The sequence below is a fragment of the Ostrinia nubilalis genome, chromosome 1 (assembly GCF_963855985.1).
Source record: "Ostrinia nubilalis chromosome 1, ilOstNubi1.1, whole genome shotgun sequence".
Classification (NCBI taxonomy): domain Eukaryota; kingdom Metazoa; phylum Arthropoda; class Insecta; order Lepidoptera; family Crambidae; genus Ostrinia; species Ostrinia nubilalis.
The window spans coordinates 5,218,133-5,244,292 of NC_087088.1; the positions used below are offsets into that span (position 1 = coordinate 5,218,133).

Below are 26,160 nucleotides of genomic sequence, written 5' to 3' on the forward strand. Positions count from 1 at the left end.
AATTAAAGTAACATTAGACTAATAATAAGTACAGTACAATCATATTGCTACATTTTTTTCATCGCACCATTTCTTTATACATATTACATTTTTTAATGCACATATTTTTTCATGATTAACACAGTTAAATAATTTAGGATTATCTAAACAATAAAGATTGTAAAGAGTATTAAAACTAGGAGCACCTAGATAAGTTACGTCCATTACACTATTTTGATCACATAAATTATGCACCCATTTAATCTTTTCATCTCCTTTCACAAGAATATGTTTACCTTTTAAATAAGGTACGATAATTCTTTGAAACTCTCTATAGTCAATATGTCCTTCGTTCCACCGATAGCCTCTGTTCTTTTCAATCCAGCAAACTTGTCTTTTCTCTTCAACAGTTAATGAACAGAATGGGTATGGAGGCTTGACTAAAAATAGATGGGTATGCTCTTGAGTAGCTATAGCAAATTCTTTTATTATAAATTCATTTCTATTATTTTTAAATCCTTGCAGATCGACGACTATATTGCTATTCATGATATTTTCTTAACGATATTACTCAAAGGTTTGTATTCGAATATACAATCGTTTAAAATCAAACAATAAGCAGATGTCTGATCTGGTATTTCTTGGTCTGTTTCGATTTCAACTCTCACGTCGATTGAACCTTTTAACGTTTCGTGTTGTCTCGAACAGTCGATAACAATTAAGGGAGCTATGTCTCTAAATTCTTTCAAACTTAACAACGGCTCTGACCGACGTCCGTAATACGACTGTTGAAATCTTGCATACTGATCGTATAATAAAGAAAACCTATCTTCTGAAAAACTAACATTTAGTCCTTCATACGGATAATATGATGAATTTAAAAACACTCTTACATCATGCACATGACAATGATCAAACTCTGCCGTTGACAATGCAACATTATGTTTACGGTTGGTTTGTAAGGCAATGACAACAAATCGTGGTTTCTCTATTTGCGAAGAAGTTTTTATAGACCAAGTATGCTTACGTGTTTTAGGTAGTAATGGATATTCATACAGATCCCAATTACGGAACGCTAATGGAATAGCTCGATCTTTCTCCAAGTGTTTCAATAGGTTAATCCTTTCACGGTCCGAAACTTTTATGTGTGGAACTCGCCATATAATTTTATTGATTATAATGTCATCCACAACTTCACCTGCATTTAACTTCACCGCATTAAGATTAGTATTACTTCTTAGTAACACTAACTCATGTTTACAGTTAATAATAATTTTTTCATAGTCTTCGGCAAATCCTAGTATCCTATTTAACGGTATAGACGCAGAAAATGATCCACCGCTGGCATTGTTTGTTCCTATGGTTGACCAGCCCCAAACTCGACTACATTTAGATTCATTGTCATTTAACGATAGGTAAGATTTCATTGTTGTAGTAATGCCTGCATTTCTAATTTTGTCTATTTCTACTCCATTTAGTTCGTATCTAATATCTTGGAAGAGAAAAAGAGCTGGATTATTTATGAAATGTACATTTGATACTTTTTCTTTGGTGGTGCTGTTATACACAATTACTTTTCCTTCGATATAAAGATTACTAAGTGAAGGTAACACGTACAAGTCTTGTTGGTTGATAGGTATTCGTATTTCATCATTCTTGTTAAAACTTGTCACGTATGGTTTGTATGAATGATACTCAAAATTTTCAATGCTGTTATCGTACGATGTTTGTTGAGATATATTTAAAATATTCATTTTAGCAACCCAATTAACTTTAGAAATTCTTTATTAGTCTTGGTTAGCTTCTTTTTTAGCTGAAGCGGTCTGTCTTTGTGAAATGATCTTTTAGAACTGACTGAAGTACTCAATGTAGAAGAGCTTTTATTGAAATTGATCATTTTTTTCTGAAATGTAAATACAGCTGTACTTCTTCACCCCTTAAGTTAATCTCTTTGTTTTCAGCGTCCAAGAGCCTTATATTAATAGCGACTATAGAACTTTGGTTGACAGGAAAATAAATTAAATTTTTAGGTATTTCAATTATTCGATAACCAGGTGGTACATTAGGCACGAATTCATAAATTATATGGCTAGCTTTCCCGTTTACAAATGAACCACTAACTACATCGCATTCGATCCGCACAATAGTCGTTGATAGAATGCTTACAGGATACTGTGATTCAGTACTTATATTTGCATTTATTGTTTCCATTCCAAATCCTAAAATTTTACCAATTGATTTACTTTTATTGAAATGAATGTCTTTAGAACAATAGATATTTGTTTTCAATGTATTATTATTGCAAGTTAGTTGTAATGCAGTGTTCTTGATGTTATTTTTTAAATAATCACAAATATCCTGAAGCTCGTAAGATCCTTCTGGAATTTCAATGATTTCATTTTCACCATAGTAAAACTTGTTGTTTCTTTCATCTATGTTGGGAATAGAATTGAAGGTTGAAAAATATAAAAGACCACATTCATAATCTCCTCGAAGTTCTAAAGTCGGTGAATAATTGGTTGTTAATGAGGCTCCTGTCCCCGTTATAGACACAGTGAAAGACATTATTATACTGACAATTTTATTAATAATTTTCATTATTTAAATGCTTTTTCCAATAATTCCTTAAAAATTTCAGACACAAATGACCACAGTTTATCGTACCAAAGGCTTGATGTCGCACATAATTATATTTTATAGGTAAGTTACGCAAATATTGAACTAATTCCAACGGTGGTTTTAAATTACCAAAACTGTCATAATATTCAACATAATCATTTTGCTTTACAAAGGCTACCCAATGTGTACCAGGATTTTTGTTACTATCCAAATTCATGATTGCACATTCTATCTTCTTGGGTTTTGCAGGTAATGTATCTCTCATGAATACACCACGAAAGAATGGAATATTACTTCCATGTTCTATTATATCCACATCGGTGAGCGCACGTCTAGGTAGCCGCATAATTAGTTTTTTGAAGGATTCAGATATAGCCCTGCTCCATTTTTATGTGGTTTTATATACAACCCTTTACCGAGAGCCATCGCTTCCATCATTCTGTTATGTCTTTCTGATTCCTTTAGACTCTTTTGGGCAGCTTTAGAATCATTAACAGCTTTTGCTATACCAGCTGCTCCTCCAGCAAGAGAACCTAAAGCCGATAGCCCCGCAAATATAGGAATAAGCGGTAAAAACCCTCCACTTTTTGGAAGAGGAATACATCGAGGTAAACGTATTCCTTTTTTATTAACAAAAAGTTTCTTTGCAGCTGCATATGCATATTTTATAGCAGAATGGTTATCTTTACATTTACTTCTTTTTAATTCTGATTTTATTTTCTGTATCCCTTTCCTAAATGATGTTATACCTCGACCTGCTTTGATTTTTGCTTTCATAGCATTTTTAACTATCCATGAAGCAATTTTTTCTCCTTTTCCAGTATCTTTTGATTTAAGCCTTCTTTTAGCCATATTTAACAGTTCTAAGTCTGCCTTATGTCGAGAACTAGAATCTTTATTCGAGTAAGCAATATCGTGATGCATACAAGCCTCATCCAATTTGTTAATCCCTCGATCGCCTTTAAGTATTCGTTTCTCGAGTTTAGTTCCAGGACCACAATATTGATATCCAGGTAAATGTAACTCAAACGGTAAATGATCTATCAAGGTATCAATTATACCACTACCTTCCTTCATCGATAATCATCAAGTGAGTTAAAGAGTGAAAATTATGTTATTTATATAACTACACCACAATTTCACTTTTATCCACCCAACTGTTTTCCTTATCACTTAAACCCAGCCATTTTACAAAAAGTTTGTTTCCTTTCTTCCTTATAACTTTCTCAATAAGGTAAAGGTCAGTCAATTTAGTTTTTTGTAATTCATATCCATAAAAAGAACCAAGAATAATTTGATTATGCTTGTCTTCTATTTGATATGTTTGAGGAACTGTTTGATTAACTTTTACAATACGAAAAATTTCTGTAGACCAATTAGGCGTATAACCTTTATAAAAATCTCCTTTGAATTTACTTATTCGAACAAAGTTACCAACTTGAAAATTTGATCGTTGACGTGTTTGTGGCCTTTGATTTTTAATAATATTAGATCTAACAACAATCTCGTTGGAATGGTTGACATCTATTGGTTTAAATTTTGTAACGCGATGTATAGTGCTGTTATATTGCTGTACAACGGTGTCTAAATTATTTTTAAACCATTGATATCGACCACATAAACTAAATAGTTTATAGAGATAAGATTTTATCGTTCTTATTACTCGTTCCACAATGGCTGCCTTTTTAATCGAGTATGTGGAATAATGATTTATGTTATAACTTTTAGTTAACTGTTTGAAAGAATCGTTATAAAACTCAGTACCAAAATCGGTTTGCAAATTTCTAGGTTTTCGCCTCGATTCGATTAATATACTATGCATTGCATTAGTAACATTTTGTTTGGATTTAGACTTCAATGGTCTAACCCATACGTATTTTGACAAAGCATCAATTACAACTAGAACATATTTATATCCTTTATTAAATGCTGAGTATTTTTGAAAATCCATGAGGTCAGCTTGCCATAAATCATCTATTCCTTTGATAATTGTATGTCGACGGATGAAGTTTCTTCTCACTGCTTTATGAAGCTCGTTTACCAGATCTTGTTTACTCATTCTTGTTAGATTTAGCAGCAATCATCACATCAATTTCTTGTTTTGTGTAATAAAATGTAGTCAAATTATTAGTAGTTGATTTTTCCAAATTATTAAGATATTTTTTTATATTACTTTGTATGATTTTCAATTCATTTTTAAGTTCTTGGACACATTTATCCACATACTGTTTATTTACAGCTTCATTATCCTTTTCTGGAGTTAATAGTCCTTTTAATCTCGATGATTTTAAATCAAAATCACCTGTATCTGACTTTACTAATGTGTCAGTAAGAATATTAGTAAATTCAGATAGTCTTAAACGCTTATGAACATGGTGACCGAATTTATCTATATTCATTACCGTCTGCTCGGCTTCTGTAGTGTAATGGTACTGCCAAAACCTCCTGTTGGAAGCTTTTTATATTTCATATCTTTTATGATACCAGCTTCATACAATTCCTCTATTATTGCATAAATTTCATTTTGTACTCCAGTGTTACCAGCTGCCCATGATCCGAGTAGTAATTTTAACCTTTCCACTAATTCATTTGGATCATCCCAATAAACCAAATCAGTATCCTTCTTAACTTCTTTCAAAATATCAATTCCTTCACCTTTACTTCGACTTTCTACGCCGCTTGTATTTCTCGAGAACTTAAACAAAGGTTTGATCACATTCATATATTTAAATCCTTTGTTACTATTTATAGGTTTAGATGGATCGTAATTACGTTTGTGTGCATTGGTATCCATAAGTACTAACTTATAATTGTGTAAGTCCTCTTCTGTTATGATATCTAAATTTGGCAACTTTTTAAACAATAACTCTTTTAAGCCAGGAGTTTTTTTTAAACTGTGATTCCCGATTTTTAGGATGTCATCATCGTCATAGACGCGAGTTGTACCAAGCATAAGTTTCCCATGTTCATTTCGAACACCATAGGGTACATCTTTTAGTATTTCAGATGATATAGACCATGATAAAGAATCATTTGGAATACTTGGTGATGACTGAAGTGATTTAAACGAAAAATCATTCGCATCGTAATCATCCTTAGAAAGCGAGGTAGTGAGGGTTTTGTTGGATGTTGTGTAAACATCGTTATCAGAGTTTTCTTCATTATTAACAAGATCCTCAAATTCATCACTTGAAGTAATTGATGACTCACTTTCGCTGCACTTAATTTTTTTTATAAGACGATTTTGCTCTGGATCTTCATTTAAATTATTATTTTCTTTAGTTTTTCTAGTTAGCATATTAAGCGGATCAATGATAGGCTTAAATATTGTTTTCAAAGCCAGATCTTTTGTATTTCTTGCATCTTTTATCATTTCTACCTTTCTTTTTACAGCTGTAGCAGATTTTACAATTTGTTTCTTGAGATCCCGTTCCATTGTTTGATTCTACTCTGTTCAACTAATCAAATTAAACTGATGGCTTTGTGACATAGCAGCTATTTAAAAGGTTTAGTCTACTAGTATAAATGTATCAAACTTCATTCTGTAACAGCCTTTATTTCGTTCACAGTCTTTATTTATAACAACATAATTGAAAGGTTTACTCCATACGGTTGAGCACATTTCACGGAACTGAGACCATGTCATATCAGACCCTACATGTTCATCATAAATATGTCTCAGATTTATATCATCTTGCTTAAACAATATGATCAGGTTTGCATTATCTCTTACTAGTTGCTTAGGTATCTTAGTATAAGTTTGATTAATATAAAAACAGTCAATGTTCTTATGTCGACCCATAGCGAAATAATCACGTATGTTGTTCTGATTTTCACAAGCTACATCGTCAAATATTATAATTGAGTTAGGTGAAGCTTCGTGTGGACTCAAAATTTCACTATTATTATTATACGTGTAATAAGATGTGCCTGATACCTTCTGCAATACTTTTTCTAAAAATAAGTATTTAGGTTGATATAAAGACTTTGAATATACATAAAGGTTACGGAAACGTGGTCCATTCTGGTGTAACAATAAACTGATAACTAAGTTAGTTTTTCCACAATTCGATGGACCACAGACAATACTGCGTATAGTGTTTGGTAGTAAGTTTCCATGACGTTTAACCTCGTTTTTTGATGTAGGATCGATACATTCTAATTTAAGTGATTCTTTTTGTTTAAGAAATTTCATAACAGGTTTGATATATGACTGTATTGTTTGATAGATTTTAATGAACTGACATCGATCGCAATGGTGTAGTGGTTTTTACTATGAACAGAAAACAAAAGATTACGGTTAAAAAAACACCAATGGTATTTCATTTAATCATTTATTCATCACATTTTATTCAAAATATAATAATTCTTAAAATTAAATAATCAATTATAATATAATTTAGTTACAATATCTATTAATATAGGAAATTTATTTATGAATCAGGTTATTATTCCATTGACAATCTTAATTTATTCATACAATTCTTTTCTCACATCGTTACTAATCCATAAGAATTGAATCACAATGACCCCATGGTATGGTATGAATCTGATCTTGTAATACTTGAACTTTATCATCATTTCCCTCTAAAACTTGTTTATCTACTTGTTGAGAGTATAAAACATGCTTAATTGATTTTATCATATTCATTTTACTTCTGAGTACTTCATTTTTTAGTCTGAAAGACTTTTAGTTCAGTAGATTCAAGATTTTTAGTTACTGACTTAGACACGCCTTTCGCTTTTTTATTTGAGTTTTAACACTATTTATTTATAAAATATAACTTTGCACGTAAACCAGTAAATTCTGTAATCAACTCGTCCACCCATTTCATGTTTCCATAATCTGGATATTTTTGGGGTTAACTTGTGGTATGTGAAAAGGGTTATCTATGTCAAAATTGCTAGTATCATACATTTGAATATCATTATGCATCTCATGATAAAAATCGTCTGTGTATATTAAATATTATAAGCTATCAGTATCCTCTCATAGGAGAATATTTATTAATATTAATTTCTATATGACTAAACGAAACAAAGGTCCACCCAGATTGACAATGTTGAAATTCGGTTAACTTTTCATTAAATGTATTCATCATATTCGTTATTAACATTTTCAAATCAGTATTCTTATATACAATCATATATTTTGTATTAAACGACTTTAATTGTGTTTCATCAGATTTTGGCAACATAAAATAGGCAAACAATTCAAAATTTAGTTTAATGCAGTCATGTTTATTTAACGATAAATTGATCAAATCTATTAATTGTGCTTGGTTGTCATACAGCACCGCCTCTAAGCCGAGGTACTCGACTTGCTGATCGACATTTAATCTGTATGTAACAATTCTGTTTCTGAATGCAGTTGCAACAATATTAATATTTTCAATCTGTGTATTCAATAAAGAATTAGCTTTATGTATATTCGTTTTCATATGATATGGATATTGTCTTTTCAGTACTAGAACTTTGCATTTGTCACAGTATATAGAATTTTGAGCTCTTGCTGTCTCGTAAAGGTGTGCAACAGTAACTGTGAAAAGAAAAAATAAATAATAATACTGATATAATTTATTGAAGACACTAATTCTATAAATTAAAATATTTTTATATTAAACAGTGAACAAAGATTACAATATCTGTCACATAACTTATTCGGTTACATTATAGTAGGTAAATAGCATAGTTATTTAGGTAAGTATATAATAATAATGTAACCTATGTAATATTATAACGTAGGTATTATATGATACTTTCGTATGACCCAAGCAATGAGACTGGACAATTCCTAAAGTCCTTTTTTATTAGATTTACGAACTCCTTTAAAGTATGCCATGAATCTTTATGTTCATCAAGTTTCATTTTAATAGTTGTGATGGCGTATCGCCATCTATTCATTGGCGCTATTTTCTGTACCTCCTCCGTGTTATATATCTTTAATTCCACATAATACTTTCCCTCCTTTGTCTCACTTATTTGCTTGGAGAACCCTCTTGATTCTCTTCTTGTAAAAGAAGAAAGTAGAGGTGGTATATTACCGCTTTTGCTGGATGTAGACGGTTTCACCCGATGTTCCTCATCGCTGTCTTCACCGAATCAGCGAAGATCGTTCGCTGTAAGTCGAGGTGGTGGGGTGTACGGTGTGATGGCTGTCTTCGTTTTTTTCACCTTCGACTCTTCTCTCGGTTTGCTTGAGCTTCTGCGCTTATTAGACTTCTTTTCCATAGGTTTTGACTCAACTTCAGAGTCGTCACTGGAGAGGAATAGATCCTTCGTCAACAATTTCGACCTGTAAACAATTAAAAAAACAGTTTAATACGAATATAAGAGAATATTCATTGAATACAGAAAATGAACAAAAAACAATAAATAGATAATATGAGCGGAACAGAGGACATGAATGGAATTCAGAAAATTAATTAAAGAATAAAAACGAATAGAGAACATGAATCGAATAAAGAAATTTAATTAAGACATAGTCTTAGAATAGAGAAAACGAATAAAGACAATAAATAGAATTGATAGCATGAATTGAATATACAAAATGAATGAAGACATGAATAGATCAGAATAGAAAACATGAATAGATCAGAAAACGAATGTTCAGTCTAGGAATCGAACCTAAGAGTCGTGTAGCAGCTTTAAAAAGTATATTCTATTCAGTAAGTAAAATAACAATACAGAGTAGATAATAATAGTTGGTACTTACATTTTTATTATTGAGAAAACCTTTAGGTTCTTCTGAGGCTGGCTGGTACTAGGGATCTTCAAATGAATGACTAGCTTCCCGTAGGATAACAATCGATCTGTGTGATTTTCGCTCAGCACTTGAGCTATTTAAATAAAAGATTTGTGACGTGGATCCTTTCCTTATTAGTTAAGTTCGTATGTTAAAAAGTAGCAATCTGCAGTTTTCTAAATATGTAAAGTGTTGACAAGTGAAGAATATCTAAACAATGCTTACACCCTATGTTTACTTGGTTACATTATTAATTTATTAACCTTCTCCTATAAGTAAGTATATTGGTAAACTAACTATCATCATGTGGTTTCGATCGCGATTATTCGTAGAGTAACAACACGTGTTAGTTCAGATCATAGTCTATATTATGTATATAAAAAACATACAAATCCATCCAACGATTGCTGCATGATTGTACCTAACAACTTGATATAAACATACAAACTTTCGTATTTATAATATCACTAATTCACTATAGATCATATTTTATGCATAAGTAACTCTATCTGTTAATTACGCTAAACCATTAAACCGATTTTGATGAAATTTGGTATAAAGATAGATGGAATAGAGCTTGGGTAAGGATCGAGCTACTTTTCATCTTAATAAAATAACATTTGAAGGGGGTTGGAGTAAGTCATACAGTTTGTGTGATGCATGTGGATGAAGTCGCAAGCAAAAGCTAGTCGTCTATAATATTATATCAAAGGGTTAGTTTGTTTCTTACGTCTGTACACCATTATAAAAATTTACTGATCAAAATTAAACTTGTATGGAAATAGATTAATCCTAAAAGATTAAGAGGCACTAGCTTTTTTCTCGCGGCTTTACCCATATGAAATTCAGTTTGTCATAGATCGTTACCGTATGTTGTTGATTGTATTGAATTATAGCCTTTAGGTTATTCTGATATATAAAACAATAATAATAATGTAAAGTTTTATCATAATCTGTTCAGTATTTTTTTTGTATGAGAGATTAACAAACATCTATACTTACCTACAAACCGTTAGGTAATAACCTATATTGTTATTTTAAAACTGTTAAGTTTTATCAGAACCCGTTCAGTTATTTTTATAAAAGAGTAACAAAACTTTTATACATACAAAGTTTCGTATTTACGTATAATTGTAGGATACGGAAGTATGTTCAACATGTAAACTAAAAATTAGATTTTAATATACCGGGCAAAGTCGTAGACATTAGTTAGTATCATGATCAAACATTAATGGACTAGCAACTGAACAGACGTCAGCGTACGTATTTGGACAGCACCAAATACAGAAAAGCTCTACATAGCACTAAACTACTAACGTAATATTCTTTATAGAAAAGTGTAAAGTTAGGTCTATTATTAAAAACTGCTTATAACGTAATATAGACCAATTACCTCGGGTGTTTAAACTATTTCGTAAGCACTCTTTTTAATATAAAGGAAGGGTTCTGAGATGTGGAATTAATTAGTATTTTTAGTACCTAAAGCATAACGAACGAATAATTGCTAGCAATAATGGCGGTAAGTTATAAAATATTTATTTACAAATGTTTTTTTCTTACACTTGTAAAAAAAATGTCTAATCATACTTATTTGTTTCAGCACGAAAATTGGTCTTATTCACCATCATATACACCGCTCTCACCACCAGCATCTGGAAGGATGAGTCCTACGAGTGTGCAAAGAATAATAAACAATATGGAAAATGAAAATCAACGATATGGTGATATCATCATTAACCAACAGAAGAAATTGTATTCGAGTATTCGAACGGTATCGCATGGAGCAAAAGTGATTCGAATAGAAATTTACGATGCGGAACAGTTTGAAAACTCTACCAAATCTGTGTGTCAGTGTAATGCAGAAATTTGTGCTCAACACGTTGTGGAAAACGTGTTCAATGATAACATTTATGCTCGAGTTAAAGATATTATCAAAAGTATAGGAACTATTTTTGTGTCTCAACCTTTTTAATTTTTTTAACATGTTTTTTTTATGAATGTATGTAATTTTATAAAGTATAAGAATGAATATAATGTAATTTAATAAACAGTTAATTAGAAAAGGTGATTTTATTTTATGATAATGCAATACAGTAGATAATTCGAATAGAATACCATCGAATAGGAAGAAACTTCAACCCATCGTTCAACCTTTACATTCTTAGAGTCGATGCAGAATGTAGATCAAATAACGAAATGACAATAGTGAAATTGAATGCAAGCTTGTGAAACTCTCGATTCGAGTATACATTATAGAGATTTTTATTGTCTAGATAATCTTGTATCTAGGTCTGATCATAAAATATACGGTGTTGAAAAGATGAAGATTAGGGTATCTGGATCCTGAATGGTTGGATCCAGATGCCCTAATCTTCATCTACTGACGGCCCCTTAGGAACCCATTAAATTATAAAAACCGGCCAAGTGCGAGTCGGACTCGCGCACCGAGGGTTCCGTACCATTGATTTATGAAATTAAAATTATTATTTTTTATTTAAGTTATTAGTATGAAAGATTACGCGGTAATAAGCGGTTTACGATTTACGAGGTATTAAAAAAAAACTACTTACTAGATCTCGTTCAAAACAATTTTCGTTGGTAGTTTTTATATAGTCTATCCAATATAGCTTGATTAGAATGACAGCTGCCATCAAAAGTAACGACATAACTTTGTAGTAGCGATCAATGAGAGCTAAATATTGGCGGACATGAAATAATTCACGTCTGACCTACAAACAATATTTTCGACGACAGTGCTTCCAATAAAAATGTTAATTTCGTGTAAATGCAGCGTTAAATTACACCAATAAGTAGTAATTCGAAATTATAAAAATCAAGCTAGAGTAGTAAAGACGTCTCGACAAGGTTATCTCGAGTTACAAAAATGTTAGTGTTGGGACATATCGACAAATGTCATATTAAATTAAAACTAATTTTTTAACATATTTAACAAATTTTTTTTCTAACTAATTTTTTAACATATTTAACTCAAGTTATACGTTTTTCTAAATGTTCACTATTAAGAACCAAAAAACATTTCATTCTTAAATAATCAAACATCGGAAATCAATCACCGGTAATATTTTGGGTATTCATAGCACCGTTGCTCTAGAAGAGATGCCGACCGCCCTCTAGCGAGAGGAAAAAACCACTGAAGAACACTGATGATAATGACTACGACTTAGGTTGTACACCCTTGACATGAATTTTAAATGTTACTGTCTTTAAAGGATGATGGGCACAAATGTATGGAAAGTGGTACCCGCTCCAATAGCCATAACTAATATATATTTTAAAAGGCCTTTAGATGTAGGAAAATGTCTGCTATGGGGCCTGTTCTAATTCACGTTTTGAAAGCAGTAATTCCACTAAGTATTATAATGAAAGTATAACACAATCATCCATGTATACGAGTATGTATTATGACTACAATCTATTAATATAACTAAAAGAAGCATTGAAAAGGAAAGGATTATACCTATGATGAACTACCCAAGCTATTAGCCCTTTATTCGCTTTCATCATCATCATCATGATCATTTTAGCCATAGGACGTCCATTTGAACATAGGCCTCCCCCAATGATTTCCACAATGGCCGGTTGGTGGCGGCCTGCATCCAGCGCCTTCCCGCTACCTTTATGAGGTCGTCGGTCCATCTTGTGGGTGGACTTATTGGGTCTTGTGAGTTTTTTCGCTTTAGCAACCCATAATAAAACCCTACTTACTTTACCTTACTTCTTAAAGTAATAAAAGTTACACCCTAGTTGAACTCTGGCTTAAATTGTCATTTGGTATGGAAATGTCATTTTAATCCAAGGTTCTTCTTAGGTGTAACTTTTTATTAATAAGGGGGTAGTAGTTCTTCAAATAAAAATATTTATCCCCATCAATAATTGTAGAGTTAAGGAAGGATGCTGGAGCAGTAAACCCTTCCTGCCTCGCATAACCTAAGTACCTTACGATAGACACGTATGATACTTCTTCTGCTTCTTCCTCGGTCCCGTACTGATGAGGATCGCGACCACAGATAGTGTTCCTCCACAGACTGCGGTCATAAGCTGTGTGGACCGCACGATGCAAAGTCCCGCCCACCGTCTTCCTCACCGCGTCCGACCATCTCGTCGGTGCCCTGCCCCGAGCGCGTCTGCCTTCCATACTGTATGATACTTAGGTTACACAAAAAGTATGTTTATCTTCGAACGCAACCAGATCTGAGGTTGGTGGCCATAGTAAATGTTGTTCGTCTTGGTAAGCCCTTTCAAATGACACTACAAACATAACTATTGGAGCCGGGTACCATTCTGCAAAAAAGTATGTTTATCTTCGTACACAACCAGATCTGAGGCTGGTGACCATAGTAAAAGTTGTTCATCTTGGTAAGACCTTTCAAACGATACTAGACACATATCTATTGGAGCCGGGTACCATTTTGCCCATTGTCCTTTAAATCATAATTGTCATTTTTATGAATAAAGACATGAAGAAAAATTGGGTGCATTTTTTTATATCATTTTTTCGAAAACTTATCGATACATCTATGTGGACCGTACGAAACATACCCAGCACTAGTCACATTCGTTTGACAGCCGTCATTCTAATCAAGCTATATTGGATAGACTATAGTAATGTACAAGTACATCATATGTTTTTTTTAGATTTTTCATTTTCTTATTTTAGAAGTTAGACCAACTTTTTTCCACTTTGGAAGCGTCTGTCACGCAAAGTAGTTATTCGGTTTAGAAAAAAAGTATTTTAAAAACCTCGATATCATTTTTGAAGACCTATCCAAAGATACCCCACACGTACTTATGTGTTTGACGAAAAAAAAATTTTTGAGTTTCAGTTCTAAGTATGGGGAGCCCCCAAAATTTATTATTATTTTTTTATTTTTGCATCAAAATTTTAATGCGGTTCACAGAATACATCTACTTACCAAGTTTCAACAGTATAGCTCTTATAGTTTCGGAAAAAAATGGCTGTGACACATGGACGGACAGACGGACGGACGGACGGACGGACAGACAGACATGACGAATCTATAAGGGTTCCATTTTTTGCCATTTGGCTACGGAACCCTAAAAACGAGACAGTAAAATATTTGACTTGACTTAGCTGGGCCCCTTGATACCACTGACTCCACAGCAGCGTTGCCAGACGTCCCGATTTTGGCGGAACGTCCCGATTTTAAAATAAAATTTATATGTCCCGCGCGGGACAGGCTCGGTCCCGCTTTTCGGAGAGAGACATTCACTTCACCAGACTATTGTTTGAAACGCCATATTATTCTAAAGAATATTTTTTTTTTAGTTCGATTTTGGTTTATTTTTTCTTTTTTTATTCTAAAGACGATTTAACGATAGAGTAAATCTGATTTAAAATATTATTTTCTTGTTAAAATACATTTTCTATGGCTACTTTTGCTATCTATAGGGTCCTTCTAAACCAGCTACGTTCCGTTTAATGGGAGCATGTATACGTCACACTGAATACGTTCCCAAAGTTTGAGCCAAAAATTCAGGCTAGTTTCCGAGATAATTAAGGAAACAACTTCATTTCTTATCAACCCAATACAACACCCTGTTCAGCTGATTCACTACTACACTGACAAAAATCCGCACGCACACGAGCTTACGTAATGGCCGCCATTGCGCTTGTGCTGCCGTTGGGCCACTGGCCGCGAACACAAGAGTGCCGCCGGACGACGGACCGGGCGCCACACAAGCTATTCTAGGGCTACTACTAGTTATTTAAGGAATTAAATTAAGCAGAAAATTAAAGTTTATTTATTTTTGGTAACATAAAAAAAACTTATGTGGTAAGTACTTATTTAGTGGCCTTAATGGAATTATGTTTATTCAAAAGTTCGTTAAAATACTTTTGCGCTTGTAAAAATCTTTTATTTCAAACGTAGCAACGAAACGAAGCAAAAAAGTTAGTTGCCGAAATCAATGACTTATTTTTATGCCATACACAAATGGGATAGTTACCATGACTATGAAATTTAGAATTACGGTTATTATTACGATAAAGCAGGCACATTTTTCATGTTAATTTTAATCGCTTAATATCCCCTTAGCAAATTAAATGAAAATGTGATTCGTAATTGACTCGATCATAGCAGAAACTAAACGCTATCGAATTATCTACCTGTGATTATCGGCAGTCTTTATTCCGAAGTAAATAAGTAAATAATTGTTCCCAACTATCAATTTTAAACTGAAATAATAATCATTAAAATCATCGTAGAAACAAAAAAAAAATTATAAAAGTAAATAATGATAGTTTTATTATTATTAAGATTAGAAAGAATTTTGGAGTTGACATCCTTATTTATGCGTGGCGGAGTCGGTGGTATCAAAGACAGCCGTCCCTCACAATAGCCGACCGCGCTAGTGTTGTAAGAACCTCGAGTCTTTAAAGTCTTTATTTTGAGACTTGAGTTTATTTTTAAGACTAGGACTCGTTAGTCACATGAATAAGGGAATAATTGAGTCTTCCGAGTCCTTTCGAGTATTTTAAGTTCTTTGAGCTAGACTGAATCATGACATGAACTTGAGTTGGTGTATACTAATAGGCAATAATTAGTGATTTCATATCATCATCCGTATGTTATATCCTAATTGAAAATAAAATAAATCGCACAATACAAATGTAATATCAATAAAATTGCATTAAACGCAAATAATCGAATCAGAAGTATCCATCTAAAGACTGACGATTTTCGTAATCAAAAAGTTAAAACGGTCCAATAAAATAATAAACACACAGTCTTAATTCATATCTATTTTATTTTCTTCAAACTTTTAATAAGTAAGATTCCAAGACTCGAGTGTCGTATCGTACAACACTAGCCGGCGCGCAGCAAACGAACTTTTAGAATGAACATGTCTCCAACTTCCTCATTGGCCCTAGAGCAATTCCAAGTATACCATCAATAAAAGCCTAATTAGAGTCATCAAACCTCTCAGTCATTCAATTAGAGCCATTAGAACTTCATAACTATGAGTTGTTTTCTATGTGTAAGCTGAGGACACGTGTCTCCAGCTGACACATCTGTATCTTCGTAAATATTTATGCTACGATAATGTATTATACCTCAAAAATTACAGTCGAATCCAAATAGTAGGCTTTCCACTTTTCAAGACTTTAGCTCAAATACTGTTAAAACCACGATCAAAAAACTATGTGCGAGCTGGAGTACCGTGTCTCCAGCTTACACATCTGTATCTTCGTAAATATTTAAGCTACATCAATGTTTTATATCTCATAAATTAAAGTCGAATAAAAAAACCCGACTTCAATTCTTTCAAAGCTTTATTTCGAACCGTTTTCGAACTACGAACCGATACGTATGTGTAAGCTGGTGACACGTAACACACGGTGGATTATTAAAACCGTATAAGTTAGAGTTGCGTTTTAAAGATCAAATAATTCGTTATAATTAAAGTACACACGAGACATAATTTCAAATCTCTAGGCCTCTTAGTTTCAGAATTAAAAGCCAAAAACTATTTTCCCGCCAAATAATTCAAATAATATGGGTCGACTGCGACGTTGCCGTTCCGTGCGTCCACTAGAGCAGTCGAATTTGAACCTAAAAACTAGTACCGTTTGAATCATTTTTATTTGTAGTTTAAATCATTTAATTTCGATTATAAGAATTTTAGACTAGGAGCCGGCTGATTTCTGTATTGAGTACTTAATAACCTATATTTTATTAATAAGAAAAAGCTAGGTAAAACAAAATTATATTTTAATATACAAGTATAATAACGAACTTGTTTCCAAAGACTCAAATATTTGTGGCGTTTCTAAACGCAACCACTTTAATTTTTATTTAAATACCGTGAAGTCCTACGATTCTGCCACGTCAAGTGGCAAAAATGGGCAACAACTATACAGGGTGGAAACGTTAAGTGATCTCACTCGATTATTTCTTAACTATACAAGATATTAAAAAACTGGTTACTGATCCTGAAAGTGCTTAATGAGCTCTTTCAAACGGTACCAATAATAAGTTACAGAATAAACTGGATCTGTCTGAAAATTCAATGTTTCCAGCTTCCATACTAAATGTATGCCAGACACACAATATTAGAAGTGTAATTTTTTTAATTTAATAATAAATACTTAAAATAAACTCGTAAATTGTATTCTTATTTTAAATTATTAATGAAAAACATTGGTTTTAGGCTTTACTTGCTATAATATTGTCAAGAGATGAGTGTCATGACTGTGGTAGTACTAAATGTATGGAAGAAGGAAACATTGAATTTTTGGTTAGATCCAGTTTATTCTGTAACCTATTATTGATACCATTGGATAGAGCTTGTGAAGCACTTTTAGAATCAGTAATCAGTTTTACGATATCATATGTAGTTTTTAAAATAATGTGACTTTACCAAATGTATGGAAGCTGGAAACATTGAAGTTTCGGATAGATCCAGTTTATTCTGTAACCTATTATGTGCCTTAATAAAACACAGCGTTCTGTTGAGAGAGCTGTCTATGATCTTTGCCTAATTTTAGTCTATGGTATAAGAAAACTTACCAATTGTCTCTGCTTTATCATCTAGTTTACCTTCTTCATACACCAGCTGGCACCACTTTCTATGGAAATTGGTGATCTGTCAACTTGACAATCTTGACATTTCATAGCGTTTGTGATTTTTGCCGCCTACACAGCAAAAATTTTTATCTTCTTGTTTTCTAAGTATAAAATAAGAATAAAACACAGTTAAAATGTGCAAATAGGAAATATAAGTGATGCAGAGTGTAAGGGTAAAGAGTGGTGACGGTGAAAGGTTGACTTCTGTCGGCCCGGATGAAGGAAAAGCTCGAAATCCGAGTCGTCTTTTTCAGATTCATCCTCATCATCCTCGGAAATGGAAATGTTTGCTGCACCACCTCCAAATAGGCGACGGAGGCCATGTAAGTGTTAACCCCACTCGTAAGACACTCGGTCGAAACTTTGACGACTCAGATGAATGTTATTTCCAACTTTGTTGCGCACCACTTACCTTCTACATCAAGCCTACTAGATGGTAATAGCTTGCAAAGTAGTATTCAGTTCCTCTAAAGAACGATTTCAGTTACTTCGTTATCGTAAAGTGAAGTTAAGATCAATCATAAGGAAGATAGAATATTACTTTTCCTTTTCCTGCTGACTGAGCGAATTATTAATGAGATAAATTGCAGCATTTTGGCTACCTTATAGCGGGTTAAAGGCAGCTAGTTGAACATTCTGTTTGAATGATGCAATTGTTACTACCATTCTATTCATAAATAAGTAAAATTATTTTAGATTGGGCTTAAAAGGCCTCTTAAATTTAGATGTTAATCATTTATTTCAAAAATTTTATTTTGTAATGTTTGGTTCTGGCTTGATAATCCAAGAACCCTGAAACCACAATGCAATTCTTTGTGGAAAAAAGAGCGGAATCTTTTTAATGAACGCGAGCACTGTTTAAGGTAATTGCTAATATTAACTGTCCCCGGAGGACGTCTCTCTTCAAGCAATAGGTATGGTATGTAAAAGATACAACATCAACTCAAGTCAAAGCATAACTGATTTATTATTTGTATACCCACAATTAGTTACAATATTATAAACTGTCAATGTCAACTAAATACACAATAGTATGCAGCTGTTTCTGAGAGGATTTTAAGAGGTATAGACGCCATAGACTTTAGTTCAAAGCCGTTGCGGCGAAAAGAAGTCACAGACTTCCAAGTCCACAGACGCAGCGGATGCGTAGTGGGGCGTTCAACTAGGGTTGCTAATTATTTTTTTCGAAAATATTATTATAACAGTAGATTAAAGGTCAGAGAAGGAAAATAGACAGTACTTTACAAAAATTTTACAGGTCAGTGTTACAACGCACACCTAAAATGTAATGTTGGCATTTACTTTTGAAAAATACATATATATTTTTACTAGTGATGATGACACTCCAATGCGATGGAGATGTAGCATTAAGTCATCAGGATCGATTGAATGAAGTTCACATCCTGATAGAAGGAGGTACTCGATCACGGGCCCTCCTCAAATTAACCACCAAGCTCCTGAAGGTCACATTCTGACACAGACACAGTCAGAAACGAAGGAGGTACTCGATCACGGGCCCTCCTCAAATTGACCACCAAGCTCCTGAAGGTCACATTCTGACACAGTCAGAAACGAAGGAGGTACTCGATCACGGGCCCTCCTCAAATTGACCACCAAGCTCATGAACTTGACCGAACAGCTCGACATGACGCTGTCGGCTTGTTATCTACCAGGAGATGGGATTGCAGACCGGGCCATAGGCACGGTATCCCAGACCACCTGTAACATCAAAGGGTCGAGTAGTACCCAGGTGGAATCTATTAGTACCCCAGGCCGCGGAGGCCATACTCAGTGTATGGGGAGTCCCAGACAGAGACTTGTTTGCTTCCATTTAGAATATATTAGTACCCCAGGCCAAGAAGGCCATATTATGGGGAGTCGCAGACAGAGACTTGTTTGATTCCAGTTAGAATCCATTAGTACCCCCGGCCACAGAGGCTATATTCATTATGTAGGGGTGTCCCAAAATGAACTTATTGGCTTCCAGGGCCACGGCAGTAGTATTAACTATGTTACACTGGACTCAAAAGATGGATGTTAAATATTAAATAAAATTATACTGTTTGTGTTCCTTAAATAAACAAGTAAAATTTTAATTGAAAATTAGCTAATAAATAGTATTATCCATCTTTTGTACCACATTAAGGCAAATAGATCAGAACTCTGATTCTTTATGACGCCCTTCAGCCGTCTCTGGGATTATCAGCTGGATGAGTGTTTTCACCTCCCAGCTACAGACGTTACCATACTTGAATGGCAGACGGAACATACATTCTAATAACATCGGCCCCAGTGCTAATAAAGGATCTGTTAGAGACCCTAGTCTACAACAAGTAGATAAGTTATCTCTCCAAAATTTAAAATTGGTGGTGGAAGGAGCAATCATAAGATGCATTATGTGGGTCAATCTCACAGCATTGACCACAAGTTACCAACTGGTAGTGATGTGGTAGCCAGTGGCGGCGTAGCATGGCTTGCCACGCGGGGCGGTCCGTACCCCCCATATATATCCGCCCCCCCGGGGGCTATGGCACCCCAGAATGGTCTGGTCTGGTGCCCCCCAGGATTTTTGGGTTACCGATTCGAAGATGAAAGATGTTTTACGCCGTTACTGTAGATAGCGCTGCTGTTAGCCAAGTTGTTTTTTACAGCAAAAACTTGCAGTACAAAACTGATACTTAGGTCAGTTGTATCTACCTTTACCTTTTGTACATCAGTTCCTTAAGGCCATTTCAATTGCAAGGCCAAGTACACCGAGATCACCGGTCTTTAATATTAAATTACTGGAATTAATTTGACTGGTTGCCGGCTGCTGGACTTTCTTCTAGCATTGAATTTTACTTGATAAACAGCTTTCATTCTTCTTCTTGCTTCAGATCGAAGAATCCATGATCTCATTCCTTTGGACACATTACAGGATTACTTTTTTGAAGTATCAGAATATGATCACATTGTGACATTGGCGTATCTAGGGTTGTTTCTCGGGGGGGGCCCAGAACCTCCCCGCTATAGACATGACGTCAGCATTTTGGCTGATATTTGGATCTGAATCTGATTCAACCACCTACAGACTGTCTCTGACTGCTAAGCACCCAGATGAACGCATAATTATGTCCTGTAGTTTCATATTAGTGAGCTGATAAAGACTTCATTTTAATGGAGACCCCAGAGTTATGTGTGAAATTTGTTTATTTCCATAAACAATATGATAACGCCTGTTTTCCAGGTCAAATATTACAAATTGGATTAAGATCATTTTTAGTGAATAATTACTTCTCCAAGAAGTGCAGTGAATATTTGCTTCTCCATGAAGTGTTTGGTCTGCAGTAACATCCAGATACTGGCTGGACAAGAGAGTAGTTGATAAGACCCCCAATATTTAATTGGAGGTGGGGGTATGTATACCTTTATGAAATATTACTGCAGAGACCTACGAAGGAACAATAACATCTTGTATTTATGAGTTTATAATTTTACAAGCATGTTATTAATAGTTAATTGTTTAATGTTATGTTATTCATAACAAGTTTTTAGTAATGTTGTAATTGTTCAAGATGAAAACATGTTTATGTTTATACATATTTATATTTTCAGATGGGGAGATCTTACTATTAACCTACCATAAGTACCAGAATGATTTTATTGGTTGATAAGAAGTTAATGACATAATGTTGATCTCAAGGAGATGTCCTAAATAATTTGAGTTATTTAACCTAAAGACTGGTTATTTGTTTAATAAGTTTCTTATTGGTTCGTCTGCTTCTCAGAGAGTACAATAAGTTGTTTAATGTATTATTTTGTATTGTGATATTAAACTTCTTTATATTCTTTCATTCTTAATACATTTTATATCACATAGCGTTTGTGCTTGACACCAGCAGATAACAAACAGGTCTCAACAGAACGCTGTGTTTTATTAAGGCACATAATAGAACTGTTTTGCATTACAACAAAACAGTTATTATGTGTAGAATAAAACACAGCGTTCCAGCAAGTGCTTGCTGGTGTTGGACGACTATGAAATGTCAAGATTGTCAAGTTGACAGATCACCAATTTCCATAGAAAGTGGTGCCAGCTGGTGTATGAAGAAGGTAAACTAGATGATAAAGCAGAGACAATTGGTAAGTTTTCTTATACCATAGACTAAAATTAGGCAAAGATCATAGACAGCTCTCTCAACAGAACGCTGTGTTTTATTCTACACATAATAACTGTTTTGTTGTAATGCAAAACAGTTCTATTATTAATACCGTTTGATAGAGCTCATGAAGCACTTTCAGGATCAATAACTAGTTTATTGATATCTTTTATAGTTTAGAAATAATCATGAAGCTACAGATAAAAATGGAGGCCACACTCCGAATACCTACTTGAAGCACAAACTAAGTATCACTATCTCGCTCTCTGTGGGCAGACTCGCTCTTTCTAAATAAACAAAAAATATAAAATTGCTCAAATTCAATGAAACCAATGTAAAATCTTTATTTCTTGACATAGGTATCATTAAAAATGATAAGTGTAATTACTGGTAAAACGTTTTAGGAAGAAATTACTGTAAAAAATGTGAAAAATGTTTACAATGATCCAATGTCGGAAATCACGAAATAAACACTTACGCGTGGAATCTTATGTCACTTCCAAGACACCACGTACTACCGCAACCACGCACTACAAAATTTTGCACCAATTCTTGTGATAAAACAATGATTATTTCCTGTAAACAATCTCAAACGAAATTAACTGCTTAATAAACAAAATAGTAAACAACCACCATGATGGGCCGGATTGGGCCGATGTTGCCACATGGTACCGATTACCCAGGAATTGGGATTGTAATTCCCTGATTCGCCAACACATTAAGCCTAAATGGCCGACAATTTTGTGATTTTTTATTTAACTAGTTAATCTTAGTTTCAAATATTAATTATTTATTTGTTTAACTTCTGGTTTGGTTAGTGAATTGGCTATATCGAAGAATTTACAAGGAGATTTAAATCAGAAGATAGCAATACTACAGTTCACACTAAAAAGAGAGGTAGGGCCGCAGAGAGCGAGATAGATATAAGTAGGTATTTGACTCAAGTTTTTGTTCCAACTCTGCCCTCCATTTTTATCTTTAGCTTCATGGAAATAATCGAGTGAGATCACTTATCGTTTCCACTTTTAGTTTAATAAATATTATAATTAACATGAATATTCACTTTACTTCTTATACATTCTAACCTATCATTATTGTATGTTATAAAACCGATAGTACTTTTAAAAGTACTAATTATGAAACATTAAATAAAATTAAAACACTTGTACCTTTTCAGTTACATTTATTTATATCATTATTGTATCTTTATGTAGTATTAATTTATTAAAAAGTTTACATTTATGTTTTACTTTAAAGTATAAAATACATATAAGAGAATAAATCCTCTTTAGTTGTTTTTTTAATTAGGCAGAGAGCAGAGCTACTTTTCTTTTTCATGTTGACATGTGACATGACGTGACATCTGACATGGTGTTGATAAAGTGAAAATTTTATTATTTTAGAAGATGAAAATGTATTATAATTTTAAAGGAATCGACAAGCTGATGAATTAACTTTAAATGTCGTTTCTCTGTTTGTGATTCGTAAACAATTTCTGTGTGAACAGAATGATAGAATATTGTTGAAAATATCACTACTTTACAAGAGCAACACATTGTTTCATTTTGCCGATCCTAGATAACGAATGAATAGACTAATAGTCTTATAAAACGACATTTTTAGTCAAGAAAAATGGAAAAATTACGATTCACGTTCACGGTATTGGCGGCATCTGATGGCAAAACGAATGTGATATGTGTGACTTCTATCGAGACACCCGATGGACGCATATTTGATATACCCGACGATCTGAAACCTGCAAGTAAACATACAGGCATAACGAGTACTGACGTCTATACAAAAGTCAAAAATTCGCTAAAGAAAAGACATAAAACGCGGAAAATATGGATCCCGTTAACAATGGAATTAAGGAAAATATATCTAGATGAAGGTGAAAACGTACAATTCAGTGATCAATACCTAGATGAAGAGAAATTTTCGGGAAAAACCTCAAATGTTGACCAATGGATTAGTGAATTTGAGAATGAGTGTTCACGTTTTGACATACTGCAGGATGCGGAGAAAATTGAGATTTTAAAACATCTACTTGAAAAACAATGTTTAGATTGGTATACTAGTATGTTAATCAAATTTACGATAAACTCAGGATGGGAAATATGGAAGAATAATTTATGTGAGACTTACGGAAATAAAGGTTGGTCACAAGTAAAATATGCATTTACATTCAAGTTCCAAGGAGGTTCATTTCTCGAATATGCTACAAAAAAAGAGAGGTTGTTACTAGAAGTGAACAAAGATATTGACACACAAACTATGATAAACCTTATTGTTATGGGTTTACCAGACTATGTAATAAACAAGATGGATAAGGGATCAATAACATCGACTTCAAGCCTTTACAATGAGATTGGAAAACATGAGTATACAAGTAAAAATGACTACAATAAACCCAAGAAAAACACGATCGTCAGTAAAGGAAAAGATGATAAAAAACCTTGCAAAATTTGTGAAAAACTAAATAAAGGTAGCCGTTTCCACTCGGAAGAGAGATGCTGGTTTAGACAGAATGGTGATTACGAGAACAAAAGAAACCCTAATAAGAATGTCAATAATACCGTATTAGATGTGGAGTTAAGTGACGAACAAAAAAACGAATAATAACACCATTAATTAAAGTCAAACTGACAGTAGAAGGAAAAATTGATATATTTGGCATATACGATTCGGGTTCTAACATTTCTTTGATTAATTCAAAATTTTTAAAGATAAAAGAAGGAGGAAATGGTAGAAAGAGTGGTAGAAAGAGTGCCAAGCTATTAACAATTAATGGTGTTAAAGACACAAAAGGTTTGACAACAATAAAAATAAAGATATTGGATATAGAGAAAACAATAGATGTTTATATTGTGGATGGCAAAGACTTCAAATATGATTTCTTAATTGGACTAGATATGATAAAAGAATTTAATTTGATCCAAGATGAAAATTTGAAAATCTTCCAAAAGGCAGAAGACTTTGCAAAGGAGGAATTACACCAAGAAAACGATTCTAATGAAATGAAACAGAACAATACAAACTACAATCTAATAAATTTTAATTAACATGTAAAGGAAGAGGATTTTACTATGGATCTGAGTCATTTAAATAGTCAGCAAAAAATTGAAATAAATGAGCTGGTTAATAAATATAGATCGTGCTTTGCAAAGGATAAATACGACATTGGAACAGTAACAGACTATGAAGCACGTATTGACCTACTTGTTGATAAATATTGCTGTAAGAGACCTTATAGATGTTCAATAGAGGATAAAAAAGAAATTGAGGAGCAAGTAGGAAAATTACTCCAAAGGAACCTTATAGAGGAATCGTACAGTCCATTTGCAGCACCAGTGACTTTAGCTTTCAAAAAAGAAGACAATAGGAAGACCAGATTGTGTATTGATTTCAGAGATTTAAACAAAATAGTAGTTCCTCAGGCTCAGCCATTTCCGCTAATTGAAGATCTAGTAACAAAGACAAGAAACTGCAAGTATTTTTCGTCATTAGATATAAATTCTGCATTCTGGTCTATTCCCCTGCGAATCGAAGATAGAAAAAAGACTGCGTTTGTGACACAAGGTCATTACCAGTGGACATGCTTACCTTTTGGTTTGAAGACATCTTCAGCGATATTTCAAAGGGTATTAAGTTATATACTAAGGAAGTATAAATTGACAGATTTTACTGTCAATTTCATAGATGACATCTTGGTTTATTCAAAATCCTATTCTGAACATATAAAACATTTATCACAGTTGTTAGATGCGATTAAAAAAGAAGGTTTCAGACTTAAATTTACGAAATGTAAGTTTGCTACAAATTCAGTAAAGTATCTGGGGCATATAATACAAAATAACACAGTTCGACCAGTAAGAGACAATCTAGCTTCATTAAGGGATTTCCCAACTCCGAAGACTCAGAAAAATGTCAGGCAACTTCTAGGAAAAGTAAATTTTTATCGAGAACTAGCTGACCCGGCGAACTTCGTACCGCCTTAGCGTAGAGATTTTCTTAATATTTTTTTCCGTAAGAACCATCCTTGGACTTCCACAAACATTTAAAAAAAAGA

At 33.5% G+C, this 26,160-nt stretch overlaps 1 long non-coding RNA gene across 1 annotated transcript; it reads left to right on the forward strand.

Moving 5' to 3' along the window:
• The first annotated feature begins 21,254 nt into the window (after positions 1-21,254).
• On the forward strand, positions 21,255-21,792 carry LOC135087652 (uncharacterized). The gene is made up of 2 exons (XR_010260898.1): positions 21,255-21,347; positions 21,547-21,792. It is a non-coding gene; the product is annotated as an uncharacterized LOC135087652 (long non-coding RNA).
• Positions 21,793-26,160: the final 4,368 nt, after the last annotated feature.